Source organism: Bos javanicus, chromosome 12 (genome assembly GCF_032452875.1).
Source record: "Bos javanicus breed banteng chromosome 12, ARS-OSU_banteng_1.0, whole genome shotgun sequence".
NCBI classification, from domain to species: Eukaryota; Metazoa; Chordata; class Mammalia; order Artiodactyla; family Bovidae; genus Bos; species Bos javanicus.
The window spans coordinates 70,841,112-70,868,403 of NC_083879.1; the positions used below are offsets into that span (position 1 = coordinate 70,841,112).

At 40.9% G+C, this 27,292-nt stretch overlaps 1 protein-coding gene across 1 annotated transcript in view; it reads left to right on the top strand.

Moving 5' to 3' along the window:
• Nucleotides 1-27,292, top strand: part of LOC133258054 (ATP-binding cassette sub-family C member 4-like) — a 292,909-nt gene that overhangs the window by 209,869 nt on the left and 55,748 nt on the right. The window lies entirely within an intron of this gene.

Below are 27,292 nucleotides of genomic sequence, written 5' to 3' on the forward strand. Positions count from 1 at the left end.
GAAATATCAATAACCTCAGACATGCAGATGACACCACTGTTATGGCAGAAAGTGAAGAGGAGCTAGAAAGCCTCTTGATGAAAGTGAAAGAGGAGAGTGAAAAAGTTGGCTTAAAATTCAACATTCAGAAAACGAAGATCATGGCATCTGGTCCCATCACTTCATGTGAAATAGATGGGGAAACAGTGGAAACCGTGTCAAACTTTTTTGCGGGGGGCTCCAAAATCACTGCAGATGGTGACTACAGCCATGAAATTAAAAGACGCTTACTCCTTGGAAGGAAAGTTATGACCAACCTAAACCTAGATAGCATATTCAAAAGCAGAGACATTACTTTGCCAACAAAAGTTTGTCTAGTCAAGACTATGGTTTTTCCTGTGGTCATGTATGGATGTGAGAGTTGGACTTTGAAGAAGGCTGAGCGCTGAAGAATTGATGCTTTTGAACTGTGGTGTTGGAGAAGACTCTTGAGAGTCCCTTGGACTGCAAGGAGATCCAACCAGTCCATTGTGAAGGAGATCAGCCCTGGGATTTCTTTGGAAGGAATGATGCTAAAGCTGAAACTCCAGTACTTTGGCCACCTCATGTGAAAAGTTGACTCATTGGAAAAGACTCTGATGCTGGGAGGGATTGGGGGCAGGAGGAGAAGGGGATGACAGTGGATGAGATGGCTGGATGGCATCACTGACTTGATGGACGTGAGTCTGGGTGAACTCTGGGAGTTGGTGATGGACAGGGAGGCCTGGCGTGCTGCAATTCATGAGGTTGCAAAGAGTTGGACACGACTGAGTGACTGAAATGAACTGAACTGGTATTCTTATTGCTGTTTTGTTTATTATTTGGAGTTTGCTTTTGTAGGTCTTCCCCCACCGCCCACCCCCCCACCTTTCTTCTTTTGTTCTCTTCTCTTGTGAGTTTATGACTATCCTTGCCATTATGTTTGGATTCCTTTTCCTTATTTGTTGGCATATCTATTACAGATTTTTGATTTGTAGTTACTATATATAGTACTATATGTTTTCCTTTGCTAAGTCACTTCAGTCGTTTCCGACTCTGTGCGACCCCAGAGATGGCGGCCCACCAGGTTCCCCCGTCCCTGGCATTCTCCAGGCAAGGACACTGGAGTGGGTTGCCATTTCCTTCTCCAATGCATGAAAGTGAAAAGTGAAAGTGAAGTAGCTCAGTCATGTCTGACTCTTAGCGACCCCATGGACTGCACCCTACCAGGCTCCTCCTCCTCCCATTAGATTTTCCAGGCAAGAGTACTGGAGTGGGTTGCCATTGTTTCCCTTTACTGGTGAGATTTTTCATTCTGTAGTTTTCTTGTTTCTAGTTGTGATCTTTTCTTTTTTTTGCCTAGAGAAGTTCCTTTGACATTTATTGTAAAGCTGGTTTGTTGGTACTGAATTCTTTTATCTTTTGCTTATCTATAAAGCTTTTGATTTCACCATCAAATTTGAATGAGAGCCTTGTTGGTTGAAGTATTCTTGATTGTAGGTTTTCCCTTTCATCACTCTAAAGATGCTGTGCCACTCCCTTCTTGCTACAGGATCTGATGAAAAATCAGCTGATAGCCTATGGGAATTCCCTTATATGTTATTTGTTGCTTTTAATAATCTCTCTGTATTTTTTTGTCATTTTGATTACAATGTGTCTTAACATGTTCCTCTTTGGGTTAATCCTGTATGGGACTCTATGGGCTTCCTGGATTTGGGTAACTATTTCCTTTCTCAGGTAAAGGAGGTTTTCACCTACTATCTCTTCAAATATTTTCTTGGGCTGTGTCTCTTTCTCTTCTCCTCTGATACTCCTATGATGCAAATACTAATGTTGTATTGGCCTGTCAGTGGCCAGAACCAGGGCCTAGCTGGTCCCAAGGTAGGATCTGTTCTATGTTGTTGGGATTGTAGTTTTCTTGCTTCTAGTGTCTGTTCCCTCTTGGGTGAGGCTGCTCTGGAGGCTTGTGCAGGTTTCCAGGTAAGGAGGGCCATGCCTGCCCACTGGTGGTTGGAATTGGGTTTGGCCCTCTCATGGCTGGGCCATGTTTAGACAAATGTCCAGAGGTGGCTGTGAGCTCTCTAGTCTTTAGGCAGCCTATCTTCTGATGGGTGGGGTCATGTCCTGTCCAGTTAGTTGTTTGGCCTATGGTGTTCCTACACTGGTGTCTATAGGCTGTTCAGTGGGACCAAGTCTTGGCTCTAATGTTCCAGGATTTCAGCCTGCAGGAGTGTTCATGTGGCTGAATGTTCCCTACTTCTGCCACGAGTATCTGTACCCCCAGGGTGAGCTGAAACCACCCTCCGTCTCTCTAGGAGACTCTCAAAAACCAGCAAGTACATCTGCCCCAGGCTTCTATTAAATTATTGCTTTTCCCCTGAGTCCTGGTGCATGTGAGATATTTGTGTGTGTCTTATAAGAGTGAAGTGTTTATTTCTTCCAGTCCTTTTGGAACTCTTGTAGTTAAATCCCATTGGCATTCAAAACCAAATATTCTGGGGGATTGTCTTTCCAGTGCCAGAACCCTGGGCTGTGGAGCCTGATGTTGGGCTCAGGTTTCACTCTCACTGGAGAATCTCTGCAGTATAATTATTTTCCAGTTTTTAGGTTGCCCACCTAGGGGCATATGGGATTTGATTATATCGTGAGTCTGTCCCTCCTCCCATCTTGATGTGGTTCCTTCTTTGTCTTTAGTTTACAGAAGATATTTTCTGGTTAAGTTCTGGTCTTTTTCACTGATGGTTGTTCTTCAGATAGTTGTGATTTTGGTGTGCTCTTAAAGTGAGGTGGAATGAAGGACTTTCTACTCCACCATTTTGGCTGATCTCGCTGCTCATTTTGGATGTGTTTTGATCTTAAGATGTTCTGTAGGGCAGCCACATGCCCAAGCAAGAGATTAGGAGTGGAGATATGATTTGGGATGCATAAGCAAATAGGAAATCATAATAATAAAAGTGAGCGAAGTTTAGAAAGAGCACCAGGAAAAGGAGAAATGGTCAATGGAACTATCCTTAGAAAGAAATAAGGGCAGTAAGGGATATTGCAGGAAGTTGTGCTACATAGTAGGGTTTTCTTGCCTCCTTTCTGTGCAGAGTGGAAATTCCAGGATGACTGTAGGGAAGCCCTTGACATTAGCACCCACCCCATAATGAAATGTTATTGCATCACCCTGAGCAAGATTGGACCTTGTCTCTTATATCACAGGAAGCTTGGTTTACAAAGGGATTTGAACATTTATCTTAGCTGCAGAAACCTTCCTTAAAAGGCCATCACTATGTGAACATTCAGATATATGTAAGGGACTCTGTTTGATGAGGATGGGCAGTAAGGGAGACATCCAGATGGTGTGTCTGGAACTGGGCAAACTTCACCATTACTCCCTCTTTTGCATCATTCTCTGGGGCACCTCTGTTGCATCTCATATATTTCACAGGACAGAGTTTGGAAATTACTATCCCTGATGACCTTTCATGCCCCTTAAAGCCCTAAAATCTCAAAGGATAATATGAATAATACCTTGCATGCATGTGTTTCTTTAAAGTTTAGGAGGGAACTGACTAAGCATGATGTTTTATCCTGTGAATGTTATCTCACTTTTAAAGATAAGGTATTTACCTCTCAATGGAGAAGGCAATGGCACCCCACTCCAGTACTCTTGCCTGGAAAATCCCATGGATGGAGGAGCCTGGAAGGCTGCAGTCCATGGGGTCGCTGAGGGTCGGACACGGCTGAGTGATTTCCCTTTCACTTTTCACTTTCATGCATTGGAGAAGGAAATGGCAACCCACTCCAGTGTTCTTGCCTGGAGAATCCCAGGGATGGGGGAGCCTGGTGGGCTGCCATCTATGGGGTCGCAGAGAGTCGGACACGACTGAAGTGACTTAGCAGTAGCAATTTACCTCTCAATGGAGTTTGAATGAGTTACCAAAATGCCTATTGCTACTGCGCATTAGAGGAGGCCCAGAACCTTGTGTTTTTCCACTGATGGTTTCCTAATTCCTGTTCTATTAGGTTGGTGCGTTTTAATAGTGAGTTTTAAATCATTTTAAATTTAAGTTTAAATAGTGATATTTAAATCATTATAACTAGGCTCAAGCACATCTTTAATTAATTAAAGTAGGAACAGTTTCAATCAATACATTTTTGCCAACAAGAAATGTTTTTTTTTATTCCTGTAGCAAAAAAAAAAAAAAAAAAGAAAAGAAAAGAAAAGAAAATCTGTGCTTTGGAATTTGATGAATTCTTGGAAAGTACTTTCTGCATCCTGCTGGTTGTGGAATCATTTCCCCTGCAAAGAGTTGTTGAGATTCTTGAAGTGGTAGTTGGTTGGTGAGAGATCAAGTGAATAAGGTGGATGAGGCAAAAGTTTGTAGATAGGGAAAAATATGGTGAGGAGTAGATAGACATGGAGTACATGTCTCTCTATGGAAATGTCAGGAATACACCTTCAGACACCACTGCTTGGAGAACACCAGCTGAGAGCCAACAGGAGTACCTGACCACTGGAAAAGAATATATAGAACCATGTAAAACTGAATAGGATGAAGGAATTAGGGGGAAAAACAGGAGTGTTAGTAGTATTGGACCTATCCTTGGTGGATGAGGGAACTGAAGCAAGGGTCCAATCCCTGCATTACGGCAATTGTCTGGGTCAGAAGAGAAATATTTAAGGCTGAGAGTGAAACAGCTGACTGACCAACCTAGATAGCATATTCAAAAGCAGAGACATTACTTTGCCAACAAAGGTTCATCTAGTCAAGGCTATGGTTTTTCCAGTAGTCATGTATGGATGTGAGAGTTGGACTGTGAAGAAAGCTGAGCACCGAAGAACTGATACTTTTGAACTGTGGTGTTGGAGAAGACTCCTGAGAGTCCCTTGGACTGCAAGGAGATCCAACCAGTCCATTCTGAAGGAGATCAGCCCTGGGATTTCTTTGGAAGGAATGATGCTAAAGCTGAAACTCCCGTACTTTGGCCACCTCGTGTGAAGAGTTAACTCATTGGAAAAGACCCTGATGCTGGGAGGGATTGGGGGCAGGAGGAGAAGGGAACAATAGAGGATGAGATGGCTGGATGGCATCACTGACTCGATGGATGTGAGTCTGGGTGAACTCCGGGAGTTGGTGATGGACAGGGAGGCCTGGCGTGCTGCGATTCAGGGGGTCACAAAGAGTCGGACACGACTGAGTGACTGAGCTGAACTGAAATGGAATGAGAATTAGACAGTCCATGTCGCAGCTATATGTATCCCAGACAGGGATGCAGGTCCCCTAGAAGATGCAGCGACTGGGAGCTGGAGCGTAGGGATTATGGAGCAATCCCAGGGTGAGAGCTGCTGTTGACTGTGGAGAGACAGACTGAGGGGACATGAGAGAGGAGATTGTGGTGGGACATGCCTGTGGAGGAAAGCCAGGCAGGCATGGAAGCAAGGCGATACTGCTGAGTCATGTGTAGGGGGTGGAGCCATCACTGTAGCTTCTCCTGCCACACGGGCAGCATCAGCAACAGAACAATAGAGAGGCTGGCCTATCAAATGGCTGACTCACTGAACTACCGAGTAGGACCCCACCCAGAGTGTTCCTTTAAGTGACTGATTCGCCAGACTACCCCACCCAAAGTGCCACTTTAACTGCCTGATGCATGGATCTACAGAGTAGGACCCCAGTCTGGAGGGCCTCTCTATGTGCCTGATGTAATGAACAACAGAGAAGAACCCCAGGCAAGGGAGCCCTCTAAGTGCCTGAATGGGCAGAGCTATAGAGAAAGACTGGCCAAAGAGGTCTTCTGATCACCAGCTACCACAGGCTTGAAAAAAAGACGCTGATAGGGCCATAACTCCTGTGGCAGAGACAGTCCATGGCCCTGCACAATTAGCGCCATCAGGTACCCACGACCCAAGCAGCTGCACCACCTTAATGCTCAACTCTCACTAGGGCAGAGCTGCCACAGGCAAAAGAAGTCTTGAGTCTATGCACGTAGGGTCACTTAAGTCGTGTTGGACTCTGTAACCCTGTGGCCTGTGGCCTGTGAGGCTTCTCTGTCAGAGGGATTCTCCAAGCTAGAATACTGGAGTGTATTGGCCAATACTGGTTGCCATACCCTTCTAGAGCAGTATATTTCTTGCTGCCCTAGCCACCAACTACCCTGAGTACCTGGTGCTGCCAGAACCCCCTCGACCCAAGCAGTGGCAACATCTCCACAAGTGGCCCTCACTGGACCAGACCCAAGTCCTCCAGGGCAGCCTCAGGAGCAAACCCCTGGGGATGACCCACATGCAGAGGTGGAAATAAAACCACAATTGAAATCCGAGGACAGTGTGGCTAAGGAAGAAGACAAAAAACCTTCCCACCAGCTATACAAGCTGCAGATTAAATCCATATGATGAACTAGGCAGACTCTGTGTCTATATAAAAGGACACTGAGAGCTCCACAAAAGAAAACACACTAGTTCTGATAGCTGTGTACATTGTAGGAAAGAACACACAGGAATAGGAGCAGATGAGATTCTGAGCTGCCCCAACAGCAGGTCCAGAGACCAGCACAGTGTTGGAGGGCATCCTAGGGAGGTAAGGTGGACTATGACTCCCAGAGAGGGAAAGGATGCTGACAGCAGAGACTCAAGAAAAACATTTATTATTCTTATCTTTTGGCTTGTTCTGTAGTTTATTTTGGATTTTTTTTTTCTTTCATTTCCCACCCACCCCTTGTAGTTGTTGATTTTATTAGCACTATGAAATCTAATTAAGCTTTTGAGGGTTTCTTTTTTCAAATTTTTATTCAATCACACTTTTTATTGCTGTTATAAACCTCTGCCTGTATGTTGGCCTTTTTAAATTCTGTGGAGTTTTCTTTTTTTTTTCTTCTTCTTCTACTTTTTATCCCCTCTTTTTAATTTTAATTTTTAAACTTTTAAAATCTATTATTATTTTTCTACTTTTATTCCTTTGTTCGTTTTTCCTACTCTTATTTCCCCCCATGCAGTTGATCTTTAATAAATATAAATCTTCTTTATATAACTTTATTTAACTGCATTTCTATTCTTTCTTCTTTCTTTTTCTCACCATGTTTCTTAGTTTTGCTTTCATTGCTTTATTCCCTAGTTGGCACCTTGCTTTAGTTTTGTTTTCCAATTTGTACTTTCATTAGTTTTGTTCTTAACTGGCAGATATCACTTTTTGTTTCCTTTGTTCACTGAGTCGATCTTTATGCTTGTTGGTCTATTTTGATTTTGCTTATGGGTGTATATGTATATGTGTATATTCCATTATTTTAATTATTATTTGCCTGATTTTGTAACTGCCATTTGTCTAGGGTTCTTCTTTGGTTTCCTGTTTTTGTGTATTTGTTCTAATCCCATTTAAAGCCATAACAAACCACCTGTGGAATCTCCATCCTGGCCAGAGATCAAGCCCTGAGTCTTTGGAGTGGGAGTGCTGACTCCAAGAATCTAGACTACCAGAGAACTAACCCTAGGGAGTATTCAATAGTGAGAACTCCCACAAAGGCAGCCACTTATATACAAGATCTGGCATCACCCAAATGCCAGTAGCACCCTGTGCAGGATGCCTCATCCAAACAACAAACAGAACAAAAATACAAACCCAATCATCAGCAGACAGGATTAATACCACACTCTGCCAATCAGAGGAAAAAAACAACCACTCAACACAAATCTCACCCTACATGAGGCTTACACAAACCACTGGACCAGACTTAGGAGGGGAGAAACCAAAGGGAATAAATAATTCAAACTTGAAGCCTGGGAAAAGGAGACCCCAAACACAGTAAGATTTATAAAAAAAAAGAAAAGAAAAGGCAGAGAAATACTGCACAAATGAAGGAACAGACTAGTAATACACAAGAACAAATAAATGAAGAGGAAATAGGCAAACTGCCTGAAAAAGAATTCAGAATAATGATAGTAAAGATGATCAAAAACCTTGAAAATAAAATGTAGAAAATGCAATAATCAATTAACAAAGGCTTAGAAGTATTAAAGAATAAACATATAAAGACAAACAGCACATTAATAAAATTAAAAATACTCCAGAAGGAATCAGTAGCAGAATATTTGAAGCAGAAGAACAGATCAAGGAGCTGGAAGATAAAATGGTGGAAATAAATGCTGAAGGGTAGAATAAAGTAAAAAGAATGAAAAGAACTGAGGTTAGTCTCAGAGACCTCTGGGACAATATTAAATGCACCAACATTCAAATAATAGGGGTCCTAGAAAAAGAAGGGAAAAATAAAAGTTGAGAAAAAATTTGAAGAAATTATAGTTGAAAATTTCCCCAATATGGAAAAGGAAATAGTCAATCAAGTCCAAGAGGCACGAAGAGTCCCATATAGGGTAAACCCATGGAGAAACACGCTAAGACATACTAATCAAACTAACAAAGATTAAACACACAACGAATATTAAAAGCAGCAAGGGAAAAGCAACAAGAAACATACAAAGGAAACCCCATTTACTTAACAGCTGATCTCTGCCGTTAAGAGATTTCCCTCTGCATGCCAGAAGGGAATGGCAGGATATATTTAAAGTACTGAAAGGGAAAAGTCCACAACCAAGATTACTCTACCTGGCAAGGATCTCATTCAAAATTGATGGAGAAATTGAAAGCTTTTCAGACAAACAAAAGTTAAGAGAATTCAGTACCACCAAACCAGCTTTACAACAAATGTTAAAGGGAATTATATAGTCAGGAAATACAAGAGAAGAAAAAGATCTACAAAAGCAAGCCCAAAGCAATTAAGAAAATGGCAATAGGAACCTATATATCAATAATTACTTCAAATGTAAATGGATTTAATGCTCCAAACAAAATATATAGACTGGCTGAATGGATATAAAAACAAGACCCATATATATGCTGTCTACAAGAAACCCACTTCAGACCTAAAGACATATATAGACTGAAAGTGAGAGGATGGAAAAATATATTCCATGCAAATGGAAAGCAAAAGAAAACTGAAGTAGCAATTCTCATATTAGACAAAATAGACGTTACAATAAAGAATATTACAAGAGATAAGGAAGGACACTACAAATGATCAAGGGATCAATCCAAGAGAAAGACATAACAATTTTGAATATCTATGCATCCAACACAGGAGCACCTCAATACATAAGACAAGTACTAACAGACATAAAAGGAGAAATGACAGTAGCACAATAATAGGAGGAGAGTTTAACATCCCACTTACACCAACAGACAGGTCATCAAGACAGAAAATTAATAAGGAAATGCAAGTCTTAAACCATACATTAGATAAGATGGATCTCATTGATACCTTCAGGATATTCCATCCAAATGCAGAAGAATACACCTTCTTCTCAAGTGCACATGAAACATTCTCCAGGACAGAGCATATCTTGGATCATGAATCAAACCTCAGTAAATTAATAAAAATTGAAACTGTATCAGGCATCTTTTCTGACCACAATGCTATCAGACTAGATATCAATTACAAGAAAAAAATCTGTAAAAAAAAACACAAACAAATGGAGATTAAAAAAATGTTTCTAAATAATGAACAGCTTACTGAAGAAATCAAAAGGGAAATAAAAAAATTCCTAAAAACAAATGACAATGTAAATATGACAAGTCAAAACGTATGGGATGCAGCAAAAGCAGTTCTAAGAGGGAAGTTTATACCAATACAATCCTACCTCGAGAAACAAAAAAAAACATCAAATAGACAACCTAACTTTACACCTAAAACAACTGGAAAAATAAGAAGAAAAAGAAATCCCCAAATTATCAGAAGGACAGAAATAAAAAAGATCAGAGCAGAAATAAATGAAAAATAAATAAATAAACAATAGCAAGGATTAATAAAACTAAAAGCTGGTTCTTTGAGAAAATAAACAAAATTGACTAACATTTATCCAGACTCATCAAGAACAAAAGAGAAGAATCAAATCAAAAAAATTAGAAATGAAAAAGGAGAGGTTACAACAGACAATACAGAAATGCAATGGATTATAAGAGACTATTATGAACAACTACATGGCAATAAAATGGATAACCTGGAAGAGATGGACAGATTCTTAGAAAAGTTTGATCTTCCAAGACTGAACCAGGAAGAAATAGAGATTATGAATGACCCAATTACAAGCACTGAAATCGAAGCTGTGATAAAAAAAAAAAAAATCTCCCCAAAAATGAGACTAGGACCAGATAGCTTCACAGGTGAATTCTGTCAAACATTTAGAGAAGAGCTAATGCCTATCCTTCTAAAACTCTTTCAAAAAATTGCAGAGGAAGGAATACTTCCAAACTCATTCTATGAGGCCACCATCACCCTGATACCAAAACCAAAGACAACACAGAAAAAGAAAGCTACAGGCCAATATCACTGATGAACATAGATGGAAAAATTCTCAATAAAATTCTAGCAAACAGAATTCAACAACACATTAAAAAGCTCATACACCACGATCCAATTGGGTTCATTCCAGAGGTACAGGGATTCTTCAATATATGCAAATTAATCAATGTGATACACCATATTAACAAACTGAAAGATTAAAAAACATATGATAATCTCAACAGATGCAGAAAAGGCCTTTGAAAAAACTTGGCACCCATTTATAATTGAAATTATTCAGAAAATAGGAAATAAAGGAACCTACCTCAACATAGAAAAGGGTATATATGATAAGCCCACAGCCTATGTTATTCTCAGTGGTGAAAAACAGCAAGCACTTCCCCTAAGATCAGGAACAAGACAAGGGTGTCCACTGTCACCACTGCTATTCAACATAGATTTGGAAGTCTTAGCTACATCAATCAGAGAAGTAAAATAAGTAAAAAGAATCTAGATCAGAAAAGCAGAAACAAAGCTCTCACTGTTTGCAGATGGCATGATACTATACATAAAAAACCCTAAAGATACTATCAGAAAATTACTGGAGCTTATCAGTGAATTTAGCAAAGTCACAGGCACAGGATACAAAAATCAGTACACAGAAATCACTTGCATTCCTATATACCAACAATGAAAAATCAGAAAAAGACATTAAGAAATCAATCCCCACTCACCATTGCTAATATCTAATAATAAACCTACCTAAGGAGACAAAAGACCTGTACACAGAAAATTATAAGACACTGATGCAAGAAATCAAAGATGACATAAACAGATGGAGAGATATTCCATGTACCTAAGTAGGAAGAACCAATATTATGAAAATGACAATACTACCAAATGCAATCTACAGATTCAATGTGATTCCTATCAAATTACCAATGGCATTTCTCACAGAACTAGAACAGAAAAGTTCACAATTCACTTGGAAACAGAAGAACCCAAATAGCCAAAGCAATCTTGAGAAAGAAGAATGGAACTGGAGCAATCCACCTTCTTGACTTCAGATTATACTACAAAGCTACAGTCATCAAGACAGTATGGAACTGGCACAAAAACAGAAATATAGGCAAATGGAACAAGATAGAAAGCCAAGAAATAAACCCATGCACCTATGAGTACCTTATTTTTGAAAAAGGAGGCAAGAATATGCAATGGGGCAAAGATAGCCTCTTCAATAAGTGGTGCTGGGAAAACTGGACAGCTACATGTAAAAGAATGAAATTAGAACACTTCCTAACACCATACACAAAAATAAATTCAAAATGGATTAAAGACCTAAATATAAGATCAGATACTATAAAACTCTTTGAAGAAAACATGCGCAGAGCACTCGATGACATAAAATAAAGCAAGATCCTCCATGATCCACCTCCTAGAATAATGGAAATAAAAACAAAAGCAAACAAATGGTACCCAATTAAACTTAAAAGCTTTTGCACAGCAAAGGAAACTGTAAACCCAGTGAAAAGACAACCCTCAAAATGGAAGAAAATAATAGCAAATGAAACAACTGACAAAGGATTAATTTCCAAAATATACAAGCAGCTCTTACAAATCAATGCCAGAAGAAAAAAACAACCCAATCAAAAAGTGGGGAAAAGACCTAAACAGACATTTCTCCAAAGAAGACTACAAATGACTAACAAACACATGAAAAGATGCTCAATATTTCTTATTATTGCTGCTGCTGCTGCTGCTGCTGCTAAGTCACTTCAGTCGTGTCCGACTCTCTGCGACCCCATAGATGGCTGCCCACCAGGCTCCCCCGTTCCTGGGATTCTCCAGGCAAGAACACTGGAGTGGGTTGTCATTTCCTTCTCCAACGCATGAAAGTGAAAAGTGAAAGTGAAGTCGTTCAGTTGTGTCTGACTCTTAGCGACCCCATGGACTGCAGCCCACCAGGTCCCTCTGTCCATGGGATTTTCCAGGCAAGAGTACTGGAGTGGGGTGCCATTGTCTTCTTCAATTGCTCATAACTAGAGAAATGCAAATCAAAACCACAATGGGATATCACCTCACACCAGTCAGAATCAATTCCGTCAGTTCAGTTGCTCAGTCATGTCCATCTCTTTACAACCCTATGGACTGCAGCACGCCAGGCCTCCCTATCCATCACCAACTCCAAGAGTTTACTCAAATTCTTGTCCATTGAGTCGGTGATGCCATTCAACCATCTCAGCCTCTGTTTTCCCCTTCTCCTCCCGCCTTCAATCTTTCCCAGTATCAGAGTCTTTTCAAATGAGTCAGTTCTTCACATTAGGTGGCCAAAGTATTGGAGTTTCAGCTTCAACATCAGTCCTTCCAATGAATGCCCAGAAGTGATCTTTAGGATGGAATGGTTGGATCTCCTTGCAGTCCAAGAGACTCTCAAGAGTCTTCTCCAACATCACAGTTCAAAAGCATCAATCCTTCTGTGCTAAGCTTTCTTTATATTCCAACTCTCACATCCATATGTGACCACTGGAAAAACCATAGCTTTGAGTAGACTGACCTTTGTTGACAAACTATTGTCTCTGCTTTTTAATACGCTGTCTAGGTTGGTCATAACTTTGCTCCCAAGGAGCAAAGGTCTTTTAATTTGATGGCTGCAATCACCATCTGCAGTGATTTTGGAGCCCAGAAAAATAAAGTCAGCCACTGTTTCTACTGTTCCCCCATCTATTTCCCATGCAGTGATGGGACCAGACACCATGATCTTCGTTTTCTGAATGTTGAGCTTTAAGCCAACATTTTCACTCTCCTCTTTCATGTTCATCAAGACGCTCTTTAGTTCCTCTTCACTTTCTGCCTTAAGGGTGGTGTCATCTGCATATCTGAGGTTATTGATATTTCTCCTGGCAATCTTAATTCCAGCTTGTGCTTCTTCCAGCCCAGCGTTTCTCATGATGTATTCTTCATATAAGTTAAACAAGCAGGGTGACAATATACAGCCTTGACATACTCCTTTTCCTGTTTGGAACCAGTCTGTTGTTCCATGTCCAGTTCTAACTGTTGCTTCCTGACCTGCATACAGGTTTCTCAGGAGGCAGGTCAGGTGGTCTCGTATGCCCATATCTTTCATAATTTTCCACAGTTTATTGTGATCCACACAATCAAAGGCTTTGGCATACTCAATAAAGCAGAAATAGATGTTTTTTTGGAATTCTCTTGCTTTTACCATGATCCAGCAGATGTTGGCAATTTGATCTCTGGTTCCTCTGCCTTTTCTAAAACCATCTTGAACATCTGGAAGTTCATGGTTCATGTATTGCTGAAGCCTGGCTTGGAGAATTTTGAGCATCACTTTACTAGTGTGTGAGATGAGTGCAATTGTATGGTAGTTTGAGCATTCTTTGGCATTGCCTTTCTTTGGGATTGGAATGAAAACGGACCTTTTCCAGGCCTGTGGCCACTGCTGAATTTTCCAAATTTGCTGGCATATTGAGTGCAGCACTTTCACAGAATTATCTTTCAGGATTTGAAAGAGCTCAACTGGAATTCCATCACCTCCACTAGCTTTGTTTAATTCCAGAATGTCTGGCTCTAGGTGAGTGATCACACCAATGTGATTATCTTGGTTGTGAAGATCTTTTTTTGTACAGTTCTTCTGTGAATTCTTGCCACCTCTTCTTAATATCTTCTACTTCTGTTGGGCCACTACCATTTCTGTCCTTTATTGAACCCATCTTTTCATGAAATGTTCCCTTGGTATCTCTAATTTTCTTGAAGAGATCTCTGCTGCTGCTGCTGCTAAGTCGCTTCAGTCGTGTCTGACTCTGTGCGACCCCATAGACGGCAGCCCACCAGGATCCACCATCTCTGGGATTCTCCAGGCAGGAACACTGGAGTGGGTTGCCATTTCATTCTCCAATGCATGTAAGTGAAAAGTGAAAGTGAAGTCGCTCAGTCGTGTCCGACTCTTAGTGATCCCATGGACTGCAGCCCACCAGGCTCCTCCATCCATGAGATTTTCCAGGCAAGAGCACTGGAGTGGGGTACCATTGACTTCTCTGAAGAGATCTCTAGTCTTTCCCATTCTATTGTTTTCCTCAATTTCTTTGCATTCATCGCTGAGGAAGGCTTTATTATCTCTCCTTGCTATTCTTTGGAACTCTGCATTCAGATGGCCAGTGAGCATGGCCATTATCAAAAAGTCTACAAACAATAAACACTGGAAAGGATGTGGAGAAAAGTGAACCCTCTTGCACTGTTGGTGGGAATGTAACTATAGATTGGTATAGATTCCTTAGAAAACTAGGAATAAAACCACCATAAGACCCAACATTCTTTGACATTGCCCTTCTTAGGGACTAGAATGAAAACTGACCTTTGTTTTCAGTCCCTGTGGCCACTGCTGAGTTTTTCAAATTTGCTGGCATATTGAATGCACCACTTTCACAGCATAATCATTTAGTATTTGAAATAGTTCAACTGGAATTCCATCACCTCCACTAGCTTTGTTTGTAGTGATGCTTCCTAAGGCCCACTTGACTTCACATTCGAGGGTGTCTGACTCCAGGTGAATGATCACACCATTGTGATTATCTGGGTCATGAAGATCTTTTTTGTACAGTTCTTCTGTGAACCTCCAGATGTTCAAGCTGGATTTACAAAAGGCAGAGGAACCAGAGTTCAAATTGCGAACATCCACTGGATCATTGAAAAAGCAAGGGAGTTCCAGAAAAAACATCTATTTCTGCTTTATTGACTATGCCAAAGCCTTTGATTGTGTGGATCACAATAAACTGTGGAAAATTCTGAAAGAGACAGGAATACCAGACCACCTGACTTGCCTCTTGAGAAACCTGTATGGAGGTCAGGAAGCAACAGTTAGAACTGGACATAGAACAACAGACTGGTTCCAAATAGGAAAAGGAGTACATCAAGGCTGTATATTGTCACCCTGCTTATTTAACTTATATGCAGAGTACATCATGAGAAGTGGTTGGCTGGAGGAAGCACAAGTTGGAATCAAGATTGCTGGGAGAAATATCAATAAACTCAGATATGAAGATGACACCATGAAAGTGAAAGAGGAGAGTGAAAAAGTTGGCTTAAAACTCAACATTCAGAAAACTAAGATTATGGCATCCGGCCTCATCACTTCATGACAAATAGATGGAGAAACAGTGAAAACAATGAGAGACTTTATTTTGGGGGGCCCCCAAATCACTGCAAATGGTGACTGCATGCTTGAAATTAAAAGACACTTACTCCTTGCAAGGATAGTTATGACCAACCTAAACAGCATATTAAAAAGCAGAGATGTTACTTTGCCAACAAAGGTCCATCTATCTAGTCAAGGTTATGGTTTTTCCAGTGGTCATGTATGGATGTGAGAGTTGGACTATAAAGAAAGCTGAGCACTAAAGAATTGATGCTTTTGAACTATGGTGTTGGAGAAGACTCTTGAGATTCCCTTGGACTGCAAGGAGATCCATCCAGTCCATCCTAAAGGAAATCAGTCCTGAATATTCATTGGAAACACTGTTGGTGAAGCTGAAACTCCAATACTTTGGCTACCTGATGCGAAGAAGTGACTCATTTGAAAAGACACTGATGGTGGGAAAGATTGAAGGAAGGAGGAGAAGGGGATGACAGAGGATGAGATGGTTGGATGGCATCATCGACTCAGTGGACAAGAATTTGAGTTAACTCCTGGAGTTGGTGATGGATAGGGAGGCCTGGCATGCTGCAGTCCATAGGGTTGCAAAGAGTCAGAAACAACTGAGCGACTGAAGTGAACTGAACTGATGACCTAGCAATTCCATTCCTAGGCATATACCCTGAGGAAACCAAAATTGAAAAAGACACACGTACCCCAATGTTCGTTTCAGCACTATTTACAATAGCTAGAACAGGGAAGCAACCTAGATGTCCATTGACAGATGAATGGATAAAGAAGTTGTGATACATATACACAATGGAATATTACTCAGCCATAAAAATGAACACATTTGGGTTAGCTCTAATGAGGTGGATGAACCTACAGTATTATACATATTAAGTAAGTCAGAGAGAGAAATATAATTATCATATACTAATGCATATATATGGAATCTAGAAAAATGGTACCAAATAATTTATTTGCAGGGCAGCAATGGAGAAACAGACATAGAGAACAGACTTACGGACATGGGGAGAGGGGAAGAGAGGGTACGATGTTTGAGAGTAACAGGGAAACTTACATTACCATATGTAAAAGAGATAGCCAACAGGAATTTGCTGTATGTCTCAGGGAACTCAAACAGAAGCTCTGTATCAACCTAGAGGGGTGGGATGGGGAGGGAGATGCGAGAGAGGTTCAAGAGAGAAGAAACATATATATACCTATGGCTGATTCATGTTGAGGTTTGACAGAAAACAAAAAAATTCTGTAAAGCAATTATCTTTCAGTTAAAAAATAAACAATTTTTAAAAACAGTTATTAAAAAAAAAACTGTAGCCCAATTTGTTCACTTTTTGAAGTGTTGGTTGTGTGACCTGCTGCTGGGTATTGTCCCAAATAATTGGGTCCTTTATGTTAATCAATGCTAGCTGCAAGAATTGCAGTTTTCTATGCATCTCATCAATTTGCTGAGCATACTTCTCAGAAGTAATGGTTTTGCTGGGATTCAAAAATCTATAATGCATCAGATGGCCAGCAGACCACGAAACAGTGACCATGACCCTTTTTTGGTGTAAGTTTGGCTTTGGGAAGTGCTTTGGAGCGTCTTCTCAGTCCAACCACTGAGCTGGTGATTGCTGGTTGTCATGTAAAACCAGTTTGGTCTCATGTCATAGTCCAATCAAGAAATTGCTTATTGTTGTTGCATAGAATAGACACTTTAAAACAAGTTTTTTGATATGCGATCAGCTCATGACACACCCACTTATTGAGCCTTTTTACCTTTCAAATGCTAAGTGACTATAAAATTGTTGGTGTTGATTTTGGGGGCAACTTCTCTTGTAGTGGTAAAAGGGTCAGCTTCAACGGTGCTCTTATTTGGTCATTGTCAACTTCTGATGGTTGGCCATCGTGCTCATCTTCAAGGCTCTCATCTCCTTTGCAAAACTATTTGAACCGTCACTGCACTGTACATTCATTAGCAATTCCTGGGCCAGATGCCTTGTTGATGTTGTGAGTTGTCTCCACCGCCTTATGACCCATTTTGAACTCAAATAAGAAAATAGCTCAAATTTGCTTTTTTATTAACATTATTTCCATAGTCCAAAATATATATAAAATGAACAGCAAGTAATAATTCATTAGCAAAAAACATAAAGCAAGAAATGAACATTATAATGATGTATGACATAGCCACATTCATGTATTCCAATATCAAATGCCAAATTTCAACAGTGCAAAACCGTGATTATTTTTGCACCAACCTAATATTTCTTGACATTCTTTGAGCAGGCACCATATTTATGACCTATTCTAACAGCAAAGATGAAGAAACTGTGGAGCTCCCAGACTTCTACAGCTCCCGCTCCTGTTCTTAGGTTCTTGTAAGTCGAATTAATTTGTGTAGATGCAGGAAGTCCAGGCTGGACCACCTTCTTTAATGACTCCCTCGTGTACACAAAAAAATATACCTGGACCTTCCAGGTACTGTGCAACGGGATGGGGCAAAACTGGTCCAATGGAGAGGGTGTTCAGCGGAGCCCAGAGATGACCACTGGGATGAAAAGGATCCTTGTGTACACGACAACCAGTGTATATTTTCTTGGCCCCTTTGGAGAGACTCTTTTTTTTTTTTTGCTTTTTGAATAGGCTGCTTGAATATAAATCCCACTTTTCACGAGGACAGTGGTTCCTTTATTGTTCTTCCCACCCCTCCACACTCCACTGGACTCAGAACCTGTCCTTGGCCCTCCACCCCCAGCTTCTGATTCTCTGCAGGGCTTTAAACCAATGGTAAGTTCTTATCAAAACAATTAGATTCTAGGACTATCAGTGAAGCTAACCATGGACACATCTAAAGAAGCTCACAACATTGAAGATTTCACGGAACCCATCTGCTCTTACTTACCCTCAAGGTCAGGTGTGATATGGCCTGATATGTGGTCTGTTATTGCTGGTGCCTAAGACCACTTGTGTGGTAAAAAAAAAAAAAAAAAGACTTAAAAAGACACATGTTACCTCACAGGTGAACCTCAAAAACCTTAGGCTGAATAAGAGAAGCCAGACTCAGAGACAACATAAAATATGATCATTGTGAATTTGGATTTGATGAGAAGTTCAGTAACATCTTTCATGGTATTCTGTCTCATGACCAAAATAGAAAAATGTGGACCATAGTAGTTAAGAGGATCCTTATTGGTTCTCAGATACTATGGACTTCAAGAAGGCTATCTTCCTCCCCTCTCTTCCTCAACTCTTTCTACTACCTCCCTCCTCTCCTTAACACTTGATTTCCCTTCCCTCTTTCCCCCAGTCTTTCTCTTGTTCTTCCCCCAACTCTACATTTTTATACAAGTAACGATAGACATTGTAGAAAAACACCACAAAAAATTTAAATTGTACATTTATATTGCAGGCTTATTTCAGACTTGTTGAGGTTGTTTTCTGCTTCTGACTCTCCAAATATGCCACATTGTACACCTTTGATGCACTTTTTTTTACAATCAATTTTATTTCATTTTTTAAATTTTTTTAAAATTTAAATTTATTTACTTTAATTGGAGGCTAATTACTGTACAATATTATATTGGTTTTAACTCCTGGGATACATTCCTAGAAATGGAATTTCTGGGTGAGAAGGGATGTACTTTTAGAGTTGTTTATATGTATTACTCAATTGTTCCTCTAAATTTACCTGTGCTGTAGATGAGAGTGATGTGGATTTTCATTATACCCATATCCAAAATATGATCTGGCCTCCAGAATTTATCATGTTTGTCAGCTTTGTGGCTGATTATGCAGGATGAAGGAGGTGGTGATTTTACTCCTGGGCTCAAGGCATTAACTGGGACTGGCCATCTGAGTCTGGTCAAGAGGCAGCAGCCAGGATAAGACCATGCCTTATTAGAGATCACTGAGGCACCAAGGAGTAGTGGTGGAAAGGATATGATTCACTTCCTTTAAGTATTTGAAAGACTGTCCTATTGACAGAAATTAGATTCGCTTTGTGTGCTTATAAGGAGAGAATAAACATCAGAGTTTGGATCTTTCAGGAAGACAAGATTCAGTTTAATGTGAGAAAGCCCTAACAGAATAGTCTGAAAATGGCTTGGGTTCCCCTTGTTTACTGTGAATCCTTTTTTCCCTCTGTATTCCTGGAGATATTGCAGTAGGGGCCATGTATCCTGTGTCATTCATATGAATAATCATGGCATGTGTGTGAAGGGAATTTATCATAAGGCTTTCATATGGAGACCTTTGAGAGAACTTTATACTGCAAGGCCATAAAGTTGGAATTACAGCTCTGATTACAACAGTCTATCTCAAAAACAGAGGAAATAAATATTCTGAAAAGCTATCTGTTCTCTCTCTCTCTTTTTTAAAATTTATTTTAACTGGAGGCTAATTACTTTACAATGTTGTGGGGTTTTTTGCCATTCATACACATGAATCAGCCATGGGTGTACATGTGTTCCCCATCCTGACCCACCCTCCCACTTACCTCCCCATCCCATCCCTCAGAGTCATCCCAGTGCAACAGCCTTGAGCACCCTGCCTCGAGCACCCTGCCTCATGCAAGGAAACTGGATTGGTGACTACTTCACATATGATAATATACATGTTTCAATGCTATTCTCTCAAGTTATCCCACCCTCGCCATCTCACACAGAGTCCAAAAGTCTGTTCTTTACATCTGTGTCTCTGCTATCTCGCATATAGGGTCATCATTACCATCTTTCTAAATTCCATATGTATGCACTAATATACTGTATTGGTGTTTTTCTTTGTGGCTTACTTTGCTCTGAATAATAGGCTTCAGTTTCATCCAACTCATTAGAACTGATTCAAATACATTCTTTTTAAGGGCTGAGTAATATTTCATTGTGTATATGTACCACAGCTTTCTTATCCATTTGTCTACCAATGGACATCTAGGTTGCTTCCTTGTCCTAGCTGTTATAGACAGTGCTGTGATGAACGTTGGGGTACACGTGTCTCTTTCAATTCTGGTTTCCTTGGTGTGTGTATGCCCAGCAGTGGGGTTGCTGGGTCATATGGCAGTTTTATTTCCAGTTTTTTAAGGAAATCTCCACACTGTTCTCCATAGTGGCTGAACTAGTTTGCATTCCCACCAACAGTGTAAGAGGGTTCCTTTTCCTCTGCACTCTCTCCAGCATGTATTGTTTGTAGACTTTTTGATTGCAGCCATTCTGATGGGCGTGAATGATTTGCATTTCTCTGATAATGAGTGATGTTGAGCATCTTTTCACGTGTTTGTTAGCCATCTGTATGTTTTTTTTTGGAGAAATGTCTATTTAGTTCTCTGGCCCATTTTTTGATTCGGATCAGATCATATCAGATCAGTCGCTCAGTCGTGTCTGACTCTGTGACCACAGGAATCGCAGCATGCCAGGCCTCCCTGTCCATCACCAACTCCCAGAGTTCACTGAGACTCATGTCAATCGAGTCAGTGATGCCATCCAGCCATCTCATCCTCTGTCATCCCCTTCTCCACTTGCCCCCAATCCCTCCCAGCATCAGAGTCTTTTCCAATGAGTCAACTCTTCACATGAGGTGGCCAAAGTACTGGAGTTTCAGCTTTAGCATCATTCCTTCCAAAGAAATCCCAGGGCTGATCTTCAGAATGGACTGGTTGGATCTCCTTGCAGTCCAAGGGATTGTCAAGAGTTTCAACACCACAGTCCAAAAGCATCAATTCTTTGGCGCTCAGCCTTCTTCACAGTCCCAACTCTCACATCCATACATGACCACAGGAAAAACCATAGGCTTGACTAGATGAACCTTGTTGGCAAAGTAATGTCTCTGCTTTTGAATATGCTATCTAGGTTGGTCATAACTTTCCTTCCAAGGAGTAAGCGTCTTTTAAATTCATGGCTGCAGTCACCATCTGCAGCGATTTTGGAGTCCAAAAAAATAAAGTCTGACACTGTTTCCACTGTTTCCCCATCTATTTCCCAGGAAGTGATGGGACCAGATGCCATGATCTTCATTTTCTGAATGTTGAGCTGTAAGCCAACTTTTTCACTCTCCACTTTCACTTTCATCAAGAGGCTTTTTAGTTCCTCTTCACTTTCTGCCATAAGGGTGCTGTCATCTGCATATCTGAGGTTACTGATATTTCTCCCGGCAATCTTGATTCCAGCTTGTGCTTCTTCCACTCCAGCGTTCCTCATGATGTACTCTGCATATAAATTAAATAAACAGGGTGACAATATACAGCCTTGATGAACTCCTTTTCCTATTTGGAACCAGTCTGTTGTTGCATGTCCAGTTCTAACTGTTGCTTCCTGACCTGCATACGAATTTCTCAAGAGGCAGATCAGGTAGTCTGGTATTCCCATCTCTTTCAGAATTTTCCAGTTTATTGTGATCCACACAGTCAAAGGCTTTGGCATAGTCAATAAAGCAGAAATATATATTTTTCTGGAACTCTCTTGCTTTTTTGATGATCCAGCGGATGTTGGCAATTTAATCTCTGGATCCTCTGCCTTTTCTAAAACCAGCTTGAACATCAGGAAGTTCACGGTTCATATATTGCTGAAGCCTGGCTTGGAGAATTTTGAGCATTACTTTACTAGCGTGTGAGATGAGTGCAATTATGTGGTAGTTTGAGCATTCTTTGGCATTGCTTCTTTGGGATTGGAATGAAAACTGACCTTTTCCAGGCCTGTGGCCACTGCTGAGTTTTCCAAATTGCTGGCATATTGAGTGCAGCACTTTCACAGAATCATCTTTCAGGATTTGGAATAGCTCAACTGGAATTCCATCACCTCCACTAGCTTTGTTCATAGTGATGCTTTCTAAGGCCCACTTGACTTCACATTCCAGGATGTCTGGCTCTAGGTCAGTGATCACACCATCCTGATTATCTGGGTCATGAAGATCTTTTTTGTACAGTTCTTCTGTGTATTCTTGCCATCTCTTCTTAATATCTTCTGCTTCTGTTAGGTCCATACCATTTCTGTCCTTTATCGAGCCCATCTTTGCATGAAATGTTCCTTTGGTATCTCTGATTTTCTTGAAGAGATCTCTAGTCTTTCCCATTCTGTTGTTTTCCTCTATTTCTTTGCATTGATTGCTGAAGGCTTTCTTATCTCTTGTTATTCTTTGGAACTCTGAATTCAGATGTTTATATCTTTCCTTTTCTCCTTTGCTTTTCGCTTCTCTTCTTTTCACAGCTATTTGAAAGGCCTCCCCAGACAGCCATTTTGCTTTTTTGCATTTCTTTTCCATGGGGATGGTCTTGATCCCTGTCTCCTGTACAATGTCACGAACCTCAGTCCACAGTTCATCAGGCACTCTATCAGATCTAGTGCCTTAAATCTATTTCTCACTTCCACTGTACAATCATAAAGGATTTGATTTAGGTCATACCTGAATGGTCTAGTGGTTTTCCCTACTTTCTTCAATTTAAGTCTGAATTTGGCAATAAGGAGTTCATGGTCTGAGCCACAGTCAGCTCCTGGTCTTGTTTTTGCTGACTGTATAGAGCTTCTCTATCTTTGGCTGCAAAGATTATAATCAGTCTGATTTCAATGTTAACCATCTGGTGATGTCAATGTATAGAGTCTTCTCTTGTGTTGTTGGAAGAGGGTGTTTGTTATGACCAGTGCATTTTCTTGGCAAAACTCTATTAGTCTTTGCTCTGTTTCATTCCATATACCAAGCCCAAATTTGCCTATTGTTCCAGGTGTTTCTTGACTTCCTACTTTTGCATTCCAGTCACCTATAATGAATAGGACATCTTTTTTGGGTGTTAGTTCTAAAGGTCTAAAGGTTAGGTATACAGGTTCTTGTAGGTCTTCATAGAACCGTTCAACTTCAGCTTCTTCAGCGTTACTGGTTGGGGCATAGACTTGGATTACTGTGATATTAAATGTTTTGCCTTGGAAATGAACAGAGATCATTCTGTCTTTTTTGAGATTGCATCCAAGTACTACATTTCGGACTCTTTTGTTGACCATGATGGCTACTCCATTTCTTCTGAGGGATTCCTGCCCGCAGTAGTAGGTATAATGGTCATCTGAGTTAAATTTACCCATTCCAGTCCATTTCAGTTAGCTGATTCCTAGAATGTCAACGTTCACTCTTGCCATCTCTTGTTTGACCACTTCCAATTTGCCTTGATTCATGGACCTGACATTCCAGGTTCGTATACAATATTGCTCTTTACAGCATCAGACCTTGCTTCTATCACCAGTCACATCCACAGCTGGGTATTGTTTTTGCTTTGGCTCCATCCCTTCATTCTTTCTGGAGTTATTTCTCCACTGATCTCCAGTAGCATATTGGGCACCTACTGACCTGGGGAGTTCCTCTTTCAGTATCCTATCACTTTGCCTTTTATACTGTTCATGGGGTTCCCAAGGCAAGAATACTGAAGTGGTTTGCCATTCCCTTCTCCAGTGGACCACATTCTGTCAGATCTCTCCACCATGACCCGCCCATCTTGGGTTGCCCCACAGGCATGGCTTAGTTTCATTGAGTTAGACAAGGTTGTCATCCTATTGTGATTAGATTGACTAGTTTTCTGTGAGTATGGTTTCAGTGTGTTTGCCTTCTGATGCCCTCTTGCAACCCCTACCATCTTACTTGGGTTTCTCTTACCTTGGGCGTGGGGTATCTTTTCATGGCTGCTCCAGCAAAGCGCAGCCATTGCTCTTTACCTTGGATGAGGGGTATCTCCTCACTGCTGCCCTTCCTGACCTTCAGTGTGGGATAGCTCCTGTAGGCCCTCCTGGGCCTGTGCAGCCATGGCTCCTTGGACGTGGGGTTGGTCCTCGTGGCCACTGCCCCTGGCCTCGGGTGTGGGTTGCTTCTCCCGGCTGCAGCCCCTGGCCTCAGGTATGGGTGCGTGGGGTAGCTCCTCCCACCCGCCATGCTTGGCCTCGGGCTTAGGGGCATGGGGTAGCTCCTCCCGGCCACTGCCCCTGACCTCAGACGCGGGGTAACTCTTCTCGTCGACGCCCCTGACTTCGGACGCTGGGTACCTCCTCTCGGCCGCCCCTCCTGACCTCGGATGTGGGGTAGCTCCTCTCGGCCGTTCCTACGCCATCACTGTCTGGTACCCTCGGCCGCTGCCCCGACCTCGGACGTGGGGTAACTCCTCTTGGCCGCTGCCCTTCGGGCATGGCGTCCTCCCAGCTTCTTCCCCTGACCTCGGACATGGGGTGGCTCCTCTGGACTGCACTCAGGTCGCCAGTCGCAGCCGCCTGTGCTCAGCATGCCTTTTCTGGAATTGAGCTGCAGGAGTTGCTTGTATATTTTTGAGATTAATTATTTGTCAGTTGTTTCATTTCCTATTATTTTCTCCCATTCTGAAGGCTGTCTTTTCACCTTTCTTATAGTTTCCTTTGTTGTACAAAAGCTTTTAAGTTTAATTCGGTCCCATTTGGTTTTGCTTTTATTTCCATTACTCTGGGAGGTGGGTCATAGAAGATCCTGCTATGATGTACATCAGAGAGTGTTTTGCCTATGTTTTCCTCTAGGAGTTTTACAGTTCCTCGCCTTACATTTAGATCTTTAATCCATTTTGTGTTTATTTTTGTGTATGGTGTTACAAAGTGTTCTAGTTTCATTCTTTTACAAGCGGTTGACTAGTTTTCCCAGCACCACTTGTTAAAGAGATTGTCTTTTCGCCATTGTATATTCTTGCCTCCTTTGTCAAAGAGAAGGTGTCCATAGCTGCATGGATTTATCTCTGGGCTTTCTATTTTGTTCCATTGATCTATGTTTCTGTCTTTGTGCCAGTACAATACTTTCTCGATGACTGTTGCTTTGTAGTATAGGCTGAAGTCAGGCAGGTTGATTCCTCCAGTTCCATTCTTCTTTCTCAAGATTGCTTTGGCTACTCGAGGTTTTTTGTATTTCCATACAAATTGTGAAATTATTTGTTCTAGTCCTCTGAAAAATACCATTGGTAGCTTGATAGGGATTACATTGAATCTATAGACTTCTTTGGGTAGTATACTCATTTTCACTGTATTGAGTCTTCCGATCCATGAACATGGTATATTTCTCCATCTATTTGCGTGCTTTTTTATTTCTTTCATCAGTGTTTTATAGTTTTCTATATATAGGTCTTTTGTTTCTTTAGGTATATTTATTCCTAACTATTTTATTGTTTTCGTTGCAATGGTGAATGGAATTGTTTCCTTAGTTTCTTTTTCTGTTTTCTCATTGTTAGTGTATAGGAATGCAAGGGATTTCTGTGTGTTAATTTTATATCCTGCAACTTTACTATATTCACTGATTAGCTCTAGTAATTTTCTGGTGGTGTCTTTAGGGTTTTCTATATAGAGGATCATGTAATCTGCAAACAGTGAGAATTGTACTTCTTCTTTCCAATCTGTATTCCTTTTATTTCTTTTTCCTCTCTGAGTGCTGTGGCTAAAACTTCCAAAACTATGTTGAATAGTAGTGGTGAAAGTGGGCATCCTTGTCTTGTTCCTGACTTTAGGGGAAATACTTTCAATTTTTCATCATTGAGGATAATGTTTGCTGTGGGTTTATCACTATCTGTTCTCTTAATGTTTCTTAGTGCAAGAAGTAACTGTTAAACTTGCTGACCTCACATTTTCTGCACTCAGCTCATTGGTGATAAGAGTTTAGTTTTTTTTTTTTTTATGATATTTGATATTTAGTTCAGTTATTATAGTTGCTATGTGGAGAGATGCTTTTTCTCATTGGTTTTGTTTTTCTTGTATTCTACAAACTTTGCTAATCCTCAGTCTCTCAGACCTTAAGTCACCCACATCTGGTGAAAGGTAAAGGGGTGGTTTTCATGTACTGTTCATCTCTGGGTAGCCTTTTCATCTTTCAAAAAAATTCCATCATTGCTTTAAACACTTTTTAAGCTGAATTGTATTTACAGTGTTTCCAAATTCTGCCTATGTTAAATAGTTGTACTCTTCCACTGATGAAACCATATGCATGTAAACTGTATCTTAACGTTTTTTGACATACATTTTCCTTATTTTGGTATTATTACTTTGAGAAGTTAAAAAATGAGAATGCAGGGCTTCCCTGGTAATCTAGTGGTTAAGAATCCACCTGGCAGTGCAGGGATAACTGGTTCGATCCCTGGTGTAGGAAGATTCCACATGCCATAGGGCAGCTAAGTCCATGCACCACAATTCCTGAAGCTTGTGTGCCTAAAGCCCATGCTCAACAACAAGAGAAACCACCGCGCTGCAACTAGAGAAAGCCCATGTGCAGCAATGGAGATCCAGCACAGCCAAAAATTAAATAAATATATAAATCTTAAAAAAGACTATGTAGGTCACAAAATTATCTAGAATATTTGAAAAAAAACCCATTTGATTTTAATGTTCCTAAAGCAGAATTGTTTAAATAACCCAACCTCTTGCCCCTTGAAGCATGGTGTGGGAAACAGCAGCAGAAAGGGTGTCATGTGGCGGCTTGGTGGAAATGCAGACTCTCTAGCTCCCCCAGCACTCCTGAGTCAGAATCTGCATTTTACCAAGTGGACCTCCTGCAGCGCCTGGTGGACTTTCCCAGGGGACGTGATGCTGCAGAACATGGGGGTCAGAATCATCATCTCACCTTGGTGGTTGAGCGCCTGGTAACTTACCTGACATTGTGGCTGGGTTCTTTCACCTGCAAGAGCCTATTTAATCCTGAGAATCACCCTCTAAAGTAGGCATTCTTACAATATCAGAAGAGTTGTCACTAGATCTGCCAAATGTGTCACTAAAAGACAGTTTCTTCATCTGTATTTCCTAAGTCTGAGATGGGAAAATTGAGGCTGTAATGCTGGCCTGGCCAAGGGTGAACATTGATTCCAGATTC